Source organism: Gorilla gorilla, chromosome 13 (genome assembly GCF_029281585.2).
Source record: "Gorilla gorilla gorilla isolate KB3781 chromosome 13, NHGRI_mGorGor1-v2.1_pri, whole genome shotgun sequence".
Taxonomy (NCBI): Eukaryota; Metazoa; Chordata; class Mammalia; order Primates; family Hominidae; genus Gorilla; species Gorilla gorilla.
Window position 1 is genome coordinate 105081701 of NC_073237.2, and position 9925 is coordinate 105091625.

A 9925-nucleotide genomic window follows, 5' to 3' on the forward strand; every position below is an offset into this window, starting at 1 on the left:
AAGAAAAGAGAACACTTATACACTGTTAATGGGAGTATAAATTAGTTCAACCATCGTGAAAAGTAGTATGGCAATTCCTCAAAGAGCTAAAAGCAGAACTACCATTTGGCCTAACAATCCCATTACTGGGTATACACCTAGAGAAATATAAATCATTCTACCATACAGATACATGCACGTGAATGTTCACTGCAGCACTAGTCACAATAGCAAAGGCATGGAACCAACGTAAATGCCCATCAATGACAGATTGGACAAAGAAAATGTGGTACATATACACCTTGGAATACCATGCAGCCATAAAAAAGAATGAGATCATTCCTTTTACAGGCACGTGGATGGAGCTGGAGGCCATCAGCCTTAGCAAACTAACACAGGAACAGAAAGCCAAATACCACATGTTCTCCTAAGTGGGAGCTAAATGACAAGGACTCACGGACGCAAAGAAGGGTACGACAGACACTGGGGTCTACTTGAGGGTGGGAGGAGGGAGAGGAGCAGAAAAAATAACCATTGGGTACTAGGCTTAGTACCTGGGTGACAAAATATAATCTGTACAACAAATTCCTGTGACACAAGTTTACCTAGACAAAAAGCCTGCATTTGTACCTCCAAACCTAAAGTAAAAAAAAAACAAAAACAAAAAAAAACAAAGAAAAATGTGTGCAATCATTGGAGCAGTATTTCTTAAGATTCTATGGACACATTCAAAGCGTGAGTGGGGGCATCCTGAGGCAGAGTCTTGTTTCCAGGGGTGAAAATGAAGAAAGTCATAGATGTCCACAAAAGTCATTCAAGGATGACGAAAGAAATAAAATGCAAATAGGAGCCACTTTTTGCAGGTTCTTACACTAGTTTACCAAAATCTCTAGTTTTTAAGATTTTTTAAAACAATTTCGGCCAGGCACGGTGGCTCACACCTGTAATCCCAACACTTTGGGAGGCTGAGGCAGGTGGATTGTCTGAGGTCAGGAGTTCAAGACCAGCCTGGCCAACATGGTGAAACCTCATCTCTGCTAAACATGCAAAAATTAGCCAGGCATGGTGGCAGGCACCTGTAATACCAGCTACTCTGGAGGCTGAGGCAGGAGAATCGCTTGAACCCAGAAGGTGGAGGTTGCAATGAGCTGAGATAGCACCATTGCACTCCAGCCTGGGCAACAAGAGTGAGACTTCGTCTCAAAAAAAAAAAAAAAAAAAAAAATTCACACTTGGAGAGAAAAACAAAAGTAATAAAAAGGTAGAAAGCAAAAAGTGACTTCTTCCTTCACCCCAGTTCCCTGATTTCTCAGTTCTCTCTAAGGCCTGCCTTCCAGGTCAACCCACACCCATCCAAGCATATATGCAGGTCCGTAACTTTGTGGGGATTTCATGGTTGCCCTGGGTTTTATGGGATTGCCTTACTAAGTTAAATCAGAGAAAATCAGAGTTGCAAGTAGAGCATTGGCCAGATGGCGACCTCAGCATTCTTTTTCATCTCTCATTCAGGCTTTTGGAAATTTCATAATACATGTCCTTGGCTTTCCTCACATCTAATCTGAAGCTTCCCAGACCTCTACACCTGACTCTGGCCTTTTTTTAGAACCTGTATTTAATTCCAGCCACATCTCTTCACATAGACTGGGCACTCAGGTACAAATAGAATTGATCACTTTCTCTGAAACCTACTTCTCTTTGCCTTTTCCCAGACTCCAGCTTTTCCCATTCAACCCCATTGGGAATGTCATTCTTCTTTTTCTCCACCTTCTGCCTCATGGCTCTGCTCCTCCAGTTAGTCGAGTCCAGGAAATAACTTAAAACTCTGGAATGCTTTTTTTTTTTTTTTTTTTTTTTTTGAGACAGGGTCTCACTCTGTTGCCCAGGCTGGAGTGCAGTGGTGCAACCTCGGGTCACTGCAACCTCCACCTCCCGGGTTCAAGCGATCTCATGCCTCAGCTTCTGAGTAGCTGGGATAACAGGCATGCAACACCATGCCTAATTTTTTTGTATTTTTAGTAGAGAGGGTTTTGCTACGTTGGCCAGGTTGGTCTTGAACTCCTAGGAGGCCTCAAGTGTTCCACCCACCTCAGCCTCCCTAAGTGTTGGGATTACAGGCATAAGCCACCGCGCCCAGCCTCTCTTTCTCACCTTTTTCCACTGCTCTCATTAGTTTTATCATCACCACTCACTTACTCTGTACCAGGCATTCTCCTAAGTGTCTTATGAATGTAGACTCATTTTATCCTCACAACAACCTGACAAGGTTGGTACTATTATTACATCCATTTTATAGATGAGAAAACTGAGACTAAAATAATAAAATCTCCATTCCCTAACTTCCCAGACTCCAATGTGCCTCCCGTACCTAGATCTTCTGTGGCCTCTGCAGCATTCAAGACCCAACTCAGCTGTTAATTCCTCCAGGAAATCTTCCTAGAGTCCCTACTATTATCATAATTTCAGACTTTTAGTCTTTCGTCTCCCATGCAGGGTTGTCAAATAACATACTGCCCCAAAAAGTTGCATGGTTCATATTTACACTGAAAAAATACTTTTTGTTTATTGAAATTCCAATTTAACTGGGCATCATTATCTATATTTGCTAAATCTGACAACTATCCCCACCTAAAACCATAAACAATTTGACAGCAGGGCTTATGCATTTTTACTTTGCACCCGCCCACCCTCAGGGGCTGGCAGAGTGTGGACCAAGTGAGTACTCATTCTGTTCATTGTACTGAATTGAAGTCAGGTGCTTAAAAGAGGTTTCTGGCTGAGGCAGAGAATTGCTTGAACCTGGGAGGCAGAGGTTGCAGTGAGCGAAGACCGTGCCACTGCACTCCGGTCTGGGTGACAGTGCGAGGCTCCGTCTCAAAAAAAAAAAAAAAAAAAAAAAGGTTTCCTTTGTCTGCTTTTATCATCCTGCCATAAGGAATAGTCTTCTTAAGTACTCCCAATGCACCAGACACAGTGCTATGTGCACAGCAACTAAATCCAACACAAAACTGAGTTCAGTTTGCCCATCTATAAAAAGAGAATACTGTTAAACACCCACCTAGTAGTCTTTCTTCTGGGATACTTGTGAGAATCAAATGTAAAAAAGGAAGTGCAATGGTGCTTTGTAACTGCAAAGTGCTGCTGTGAAGGATGACTATCACTAACATTGGCAGCTCAAATTTAGCAATAGGGAAATAGACAACCTATATCTAATTCAGTTTTTCAATAGTTTTATATATTGAAAGCTACTGACGGTTTGCTAAGGAATAGCATGGAATTTGGCAATCTAAGAGCCAGGGTGAAGTGAAAGCTCAGATAAGGAGGGAGAAGGAATTGAAAAGACGAGAGGAGCCAGGTGGTCCCTGATAGCCAGGAAGACTGTAACAAGAAGAGCAGAGGGGAAGTATCCGTTGGAGACAGTAGTAGGTACTGCCTAAATACTGCCCTGATAGGTGCCCATGCAGAAACCCCAATCCACAGGGACCCAGGCCGATGCCAGGAAGCTCACACAAGATTGCCAAATGGCTTTCCATGTCATTTTTCATAGTACCTTAATTAGTTCGTTCTCACAGTGCTATAAAGAACTGACACTGGGTCATTTATGAAGAAAAGGCTTGATTGACTCACAGTTCCGCAGGCTGTACAGGAAGCACGGCTAGGAGGCCTCAGGAAACTTGCAATCACGGTGGAAGGCGAAGGCAAAGCAAGCACGTCCCACCGTGGCGAAGCAGGAGAGAAAAAGCAGTGAGGAAAGCGCCACACGCTTTTAAGCTGTCAGATCTCGTGAGAACTCACTCACTCTCGTGAAAACAGCATGGGGGAAACTGCCCCCATGATCCAGTCACCTCCCACCGGGTCCCTCCACTGACACATGGGGATGACAATTCGAGATGAGATTTGGGAGGGGACACAGAACCAAACCATATCAGTTTGTTTCTTTAAAGAAATTGCCTTCCTTACAAACAAAACAAAACTGAAAATTAGCAGAGTGAGGTTCAGATTTAGCTAGGGGCATGAGATTATTTTCCCTGCCTGAAACTCCATTGTCATGCTACTTATAATGTGGTCCCAGGGTGGCAGCATCTGCCTCATTTGAAAACACGTGAGAAATGCAAAATCAGAATCTACATTTTTGGCAAGATCCTCAGGTGATTCACATAAATATTAAAATTTGAGAATCTTTTCCACCTTCTGAATCCCAGGTGATGTTAGTTCAATTAACATTAAAACTGACTCCTCATGCTCCACACAGTTGGCTAAGATATTGGTTTTCAAACTTGGCTGCACATTGGAATCATCTGAAAAACTTAAAATAAATATTAATACCTAGTCCCAGCCTTAGAGATTTTGATTCAAAAGGTCTAAGGTGTGGCTTGGACATTAGGATATATATTTTTTCCCTGTCTATTTAAGTTTTTTCATGTTGTACAATTCAACATGAGATTTGGGTGGGAAACAGAAAGCTAAACCACATCGGTACCATTTCACCAGTTTAGGAAAATAAAATCAAGAACAGTGAAATGCCTCGTGCAACTTCTTCAAGGGTCAGACATCCTCAAGTTAGGACTGAAACCAGCCATGTCTCTCCAAGACCTGGGCCGGTAGAAAGGTTTCTTCTTGGTTTCAAAAGGAAAAAGAGAATAGAATGCAAAAACATAAAAAAAAATCCTTTTTTTTTTTTTTTAAGGTAGGGTCTAGCTCTGTCACCCAGGCCACAGTGCAGTGGCGTGATCATGGCTCACTGCTGCCTTGACTTCCCAGACTCCAAGGATCCTCCCACCTCAGCCTCCTGAGTAGCTGGGACCACAGGCACATGCCACCACACCCAGCTTATTTTTGTGTTTTTGGTAGAGGTGGGGTTTCACCATGTTGCTCAGGCTGGTCTCAAACTCCTGAGCTCAAGCAATCCTCACCCCGGCCTCCCAAAGTGCTGGAATTACTGGTGTGAGCCACTGCACCCAGCTGCCCACTGACTTTAATTATACCTTCTCCAATCTCTTAAGATTCATTTGGTGAGTTGCTCCTAATTCATTGAGCCAGATTGTTAAGGATTTAACTTAACTGGGAACCAGCAAACCCAAATAAAGTGAATGAAAAAATGTTCTTCAGAGATGGAAAGATGGTGGGTAGCTAGTTTATGCAAAGCTCTAAATGCTTGGGAGATGATTAGAAAAACTTTGCCAAATGGCCAGTTCTGAGGCTGATCCCGTGCTCCAAATCCATCTGGGAGGTAGAAGACCTTGAATTACTTGGTCTCTATATAAACACAGCTGGTCAATCAAGTAATTGTCTTAATAATCCAAAAAAGCATCTAGACATTTGATCCAGGCATTTCCAGTTGCATACATGGACTTTTAAACATAAAATTGTCTCAGTTTTCTGTTATATTTTGAATAGATCCCTCTTTGACTTTATTTTTACAAATGTTCCAGTAATTTAATTAATTTAATTTATAACAGAAGCACATACAAAGAGAATAGCTTCCTTCTCCTTTACATTGTCATTCTTTTCACTTGGTGAAAGCCTGATGCCAGAATCACCTTTTTCCATACTTAATGTGTTTTTAACTACCTTTGTAATCAAACACAGGCATGAAAAGGGATTTAATATTCACTAATGGGATGCCGCAAGTCCTAGCTTGTTCTTATCCCAGGTGGCCTCTCACTTCTTGCTGGGCATAAATTATTTGGGAATCAGGCGCTTTCTCATTCTCAACATCCATTTTTCTCTCTTATGCTTAGCTTCATCTGTATTGGCAAAGTGAAGTGCACAATTCAGATGATGACCCAGATAATGCAACCAAAATTGCCCTTACAGGAATTTTATTTACATATTCATTTAAGTCTCTTAGACTTGAAAGCAGGGACTTACTTTTAAATCTAAGTGACCTTGACAACCACCTCTGTTGGGTAAACTATGGCAGATGGAGTTTTGCTGGAACAGAATCTGTACTGCTAAAGCCAAAAGTATTATTATTTATTACCTTTTGTGTGCCTCAGGCTTCTCGTTATAAAATTAGGATCACAACTCCTACACTGCTGAGTTGTTGATGAGATTAAATGAGATACTAAACATGAAAATATCTGCCTACAGTACATACTTAAAAACACACATATTTGTACATATGTACAATATACATTGCCCATTGATCAGGAGATTTACATTACACTTTACAATTTATAAAACACTTAACCTGCATTTTCTCCTTGATCTGCAAATCAGTGCTGGGAAGTAAGGACAGGTTATAACCAATTTACAAAGAAGAGCCCAAGGCTACATGACTTTAAATGGCTTGCCCAAGACCACACAACTCGTCTCCACTGATGTGTACAGCCCCAGAGCTCTCCACGGCCTCCTATGCTGGCTCCTCATGCTCCACACAGTTGGCTAAGATATCGGTTTTCAAACTTGACTGCAAGTTTCAAACTGGAATCATCTGAAAAACTTATAAATATTAATACCTGGTCCCACCCTTACACATTTTGATTTAAAATGTCTAAGCTGTGGCTTGAACATTAGGATATATATTTTTTCCCTATCTATGTATTTAAGTTTTTAATTCGATTTTTTATTATGAGATTATGGTAAATTCACACGCAGTTATCTAAGAATTAATATAGAGAGATAATAGGTACCTTTAACCAGTTTCCCCCAGTGGTAACATCTTGCAAAACTATAGTATAATGTCACAATTATGATATTGGCATTCATACAATCAAGAAGAAGTCAACAGTTCACCACTACAAGGGATCCTCCCAATGTTCTTTTTATAGCCATATCTACTTCCCCCTACCCACTCAACCCTAACCCTTGGAACCACTAATCTGTTCTCCATTTCTATAATTTTGTTTTTTCAAAAATGATACATAAATGGAATCACACAGTATGTAACCTTCAGGGATTGACTTTTTTCTAGCAGCATAATTCCCTGGAGATTCATCCAAGTTGTTGCATCTATCTATAGTTTATTCTTCTCCAGTCCTCATGGGTGCCTGTCAGTAAGAACTGGAAAACCTGCTTTGTTTTTTGAGACAGGGTCTTGCTCTGTTGCCCAGGCTGGAGTGCAGTGGCACAATCAGAACTCACTGTTGCCTCGAATTCCTGGGCTCGTGTGATCCTCCCACCACAGCCTCCCATGTAGCTAGGACTACAGGCATGGACAACCATTCCTGGCTAATTTTTTAATTTCTTTTTTTTTTAAGAGATGGAGTCTATGTTGCCCAAGCTGGTCTTAAACTCCTGGCCTCAAGCAATCCTCCTGCCTTGACCTCCCAAATTGCTGAGGTTACAAGAATGAGCCACCGTGTCTGGTCCTGCTAGAAAAATTTGAATCCACTACTGCTTAACCATTCACCCATTGAAAGATATCTGAGTTGTATCTAGTTTCTGGCTGCTATGAACAAAGCTGTTACGAACATTTGTGTACAGGTTTTGTGTGAAGATAGATAAGTTTTCATTTCTCTGGGATAAATTTGCAAGTGCAACTTCTGGGTAGTACGGTAGCTGCATGTTTCATTTTTAAAGAAATTGTCAAACTGTTTTCCATGATAACTGTACCATTTTACATTCCCACCAGCAATGTATGAGTGACGCAGTTTCTCCTCATCTTCATCTTCACCAGCTTTGGTGGTTTCTTCTTTTTTTCCCCATTCTGATAGATGGATAGTAAGGTCTCATCATGGTTTTAACTTGCCTTTCCATGGCTAATGATGTTGAACATTCTTTTCATGTGCTTATCTGCCAACTACATATCCTTTTTGGTGAAATGTCTGTCATGTCTTATGTTCATTTTTTTAATTGGATTTTTTAAACTGTTAGTTTTGAGGGGTCTTTAAAAATTCTATATACTTGTCCTTTGCTGGATATAGTTAACATATGTAGTTTACAAGTATTTTCACTCAGTCTGTAGATTTTTTTTTTAGCTTCTTTTTTTTTTTTTTTTTTGAGACAGAGTTCCACTCTTGTTGCCCAGGCTGGAGTGCTCACTGCAACCTCTGCCTCCTGGGTTCAAGTGATTCTCCTACCTCAGCCTCCCCAGTAGCTGGGATTACAGGCATGCACCACCATGCCCAGCTAATTTTGTATTTTTAGTAGAGATGGAGTTTCTCCATGTTGGCCAGGCTGGCCTCAAACTCCTGACCTCAGGTGATCCGCCCACCTCGGCCTCCCAAACTGTTGGGATTACAGGCGTGAGCCACCATGCCCGGCCTCTGTAGATTGTCTTTCTTTCTTTTTTTTTTTTTTTAGTTTCATTTAAGAAAATTAATAGACTTTAGTACTAGTCCGTTTTCAAACTGCTGATAAAGACATACCCAAGAGTGGGCAATTTACAAAAGAAAGAGGTTTAACTGGACTTACAGTTCCATGTGGCTGGGGAAGGTCTCACAATCATGGCAGAGAATGAAAGGCACTTCTCACATGGCAGTGGCAAGAGAGAATGAGGAAGAAGCAAAAGCAGAAACCCCTGATAAATCCATCAGATCTTGTGAGATTTATTCACTATCACAAGAATAGTATGGGAAAGACCAGCCCCCATGATTCAATTACCTCCCCCTGGGTCTCTCCCACAACACATGGGAATTCTGTGAGATACAATTCAAATTGAGATTTCCGTGGGTACACAGCCAAACCATATCATTCCATCCCTGGCCCCTCCACATCTCATGTCCTCACATTTCAAAACCAGTCATGCCTTCCCAACAGTCCCCCAAAATCTTAACTCATGTCACCATTAACCCTAATGTCCACAGTCCAAAGTCTCACCTGAAACAAGGCAAGTCCCTTTCACCTATGAACCTGTAAAATCAAAAGCGAACTAGTTACTTCCTAGATACAATGGGTGTATAAGTACTGGGTAAATACAGCTGTTCCAAATGGGAGAAATTGGCCAAAACAAAGGGGTTACAGGGCCCATGCAAGTCTGAAATCCAGCAGGTCAGTCAAATTTTAAAGCTCCAAAATGATCTCCTTTGACTCCGGGTCTCATATCCATTGTGGGCTGGTGCAAGAGGTGGGTTCCCACGGTCTTGGATGGCTCCATCCCTGTGGCTTTGCAGGGTACAGCCTCCCACCCGGCTGCTTTCACAGGCTGTTGTTGAGTGTCTGCAGCTTTTCCAGGTGTGCAGTGCAAGCCGTTGATGGATCTACCATTCTGGGGTCTGGAGGACAGTGGCCCTTTTCTCACAGCTACACTAGGCAGTGCCCCAGAAGGGACTCTCTGTGGGGGCTCTGACTTGACATTTCCTATCTGCACTGCCCTGGCAGAGGTTCTCCATGAAGGCCCTGCACCTGCAGCAAACTTCTGCCTGGGCATCCAGGCATTTCCATACATCTTCTGAAATCTAGGTGGAGGCTCCCAAACCTCAGTTCTTGACTTCTGTGCACCCACAGGCTCAACACCACATGGAAGCTGCCAAGGCTTGGGGCTTCCATCCTCTGAAGCCACAGCCCAAGCTGCACATTAGCACCTTTCAGCCACAGCTGGAGTGGCTGGAACACAGGACACCAAGTCCCTAGACTGCACACAGCATGGGGACCCTGGGCCTAGCCCACAAAACCACTTTTTCCTCCTGGGCCTCTGGGCCTGTGATGAAAGTGGCTGCCAGGAAGTTCTCTGACATGGCCTGGAGACATTTTCCCCATAGTCTGGGGGATTAACATTAGGCTCCTTGCTATTTATGCAAGTTTCTGCAGCCAGCTTGAATTTCTTCCCAGAAAATGGGTTTTTCTTTACTATTGCATAGTCAGGCTGCAAATTTTTAAAGTTTTATGCTCTGCCTCCCTTATAAAACTGAATGCCAGCTGGGCGTGGTGGCTTATGTCTGTAATCCCAGCACTTTGGGAGGCCAAGGTGGGTGGATCATGAAGTCAGGAGTTCGAGAACAGCCTGGCCAATGTGGTGAAACCCTGTCTCTACTAAAAATACAAAAATTAGCTGGCACATACCTAT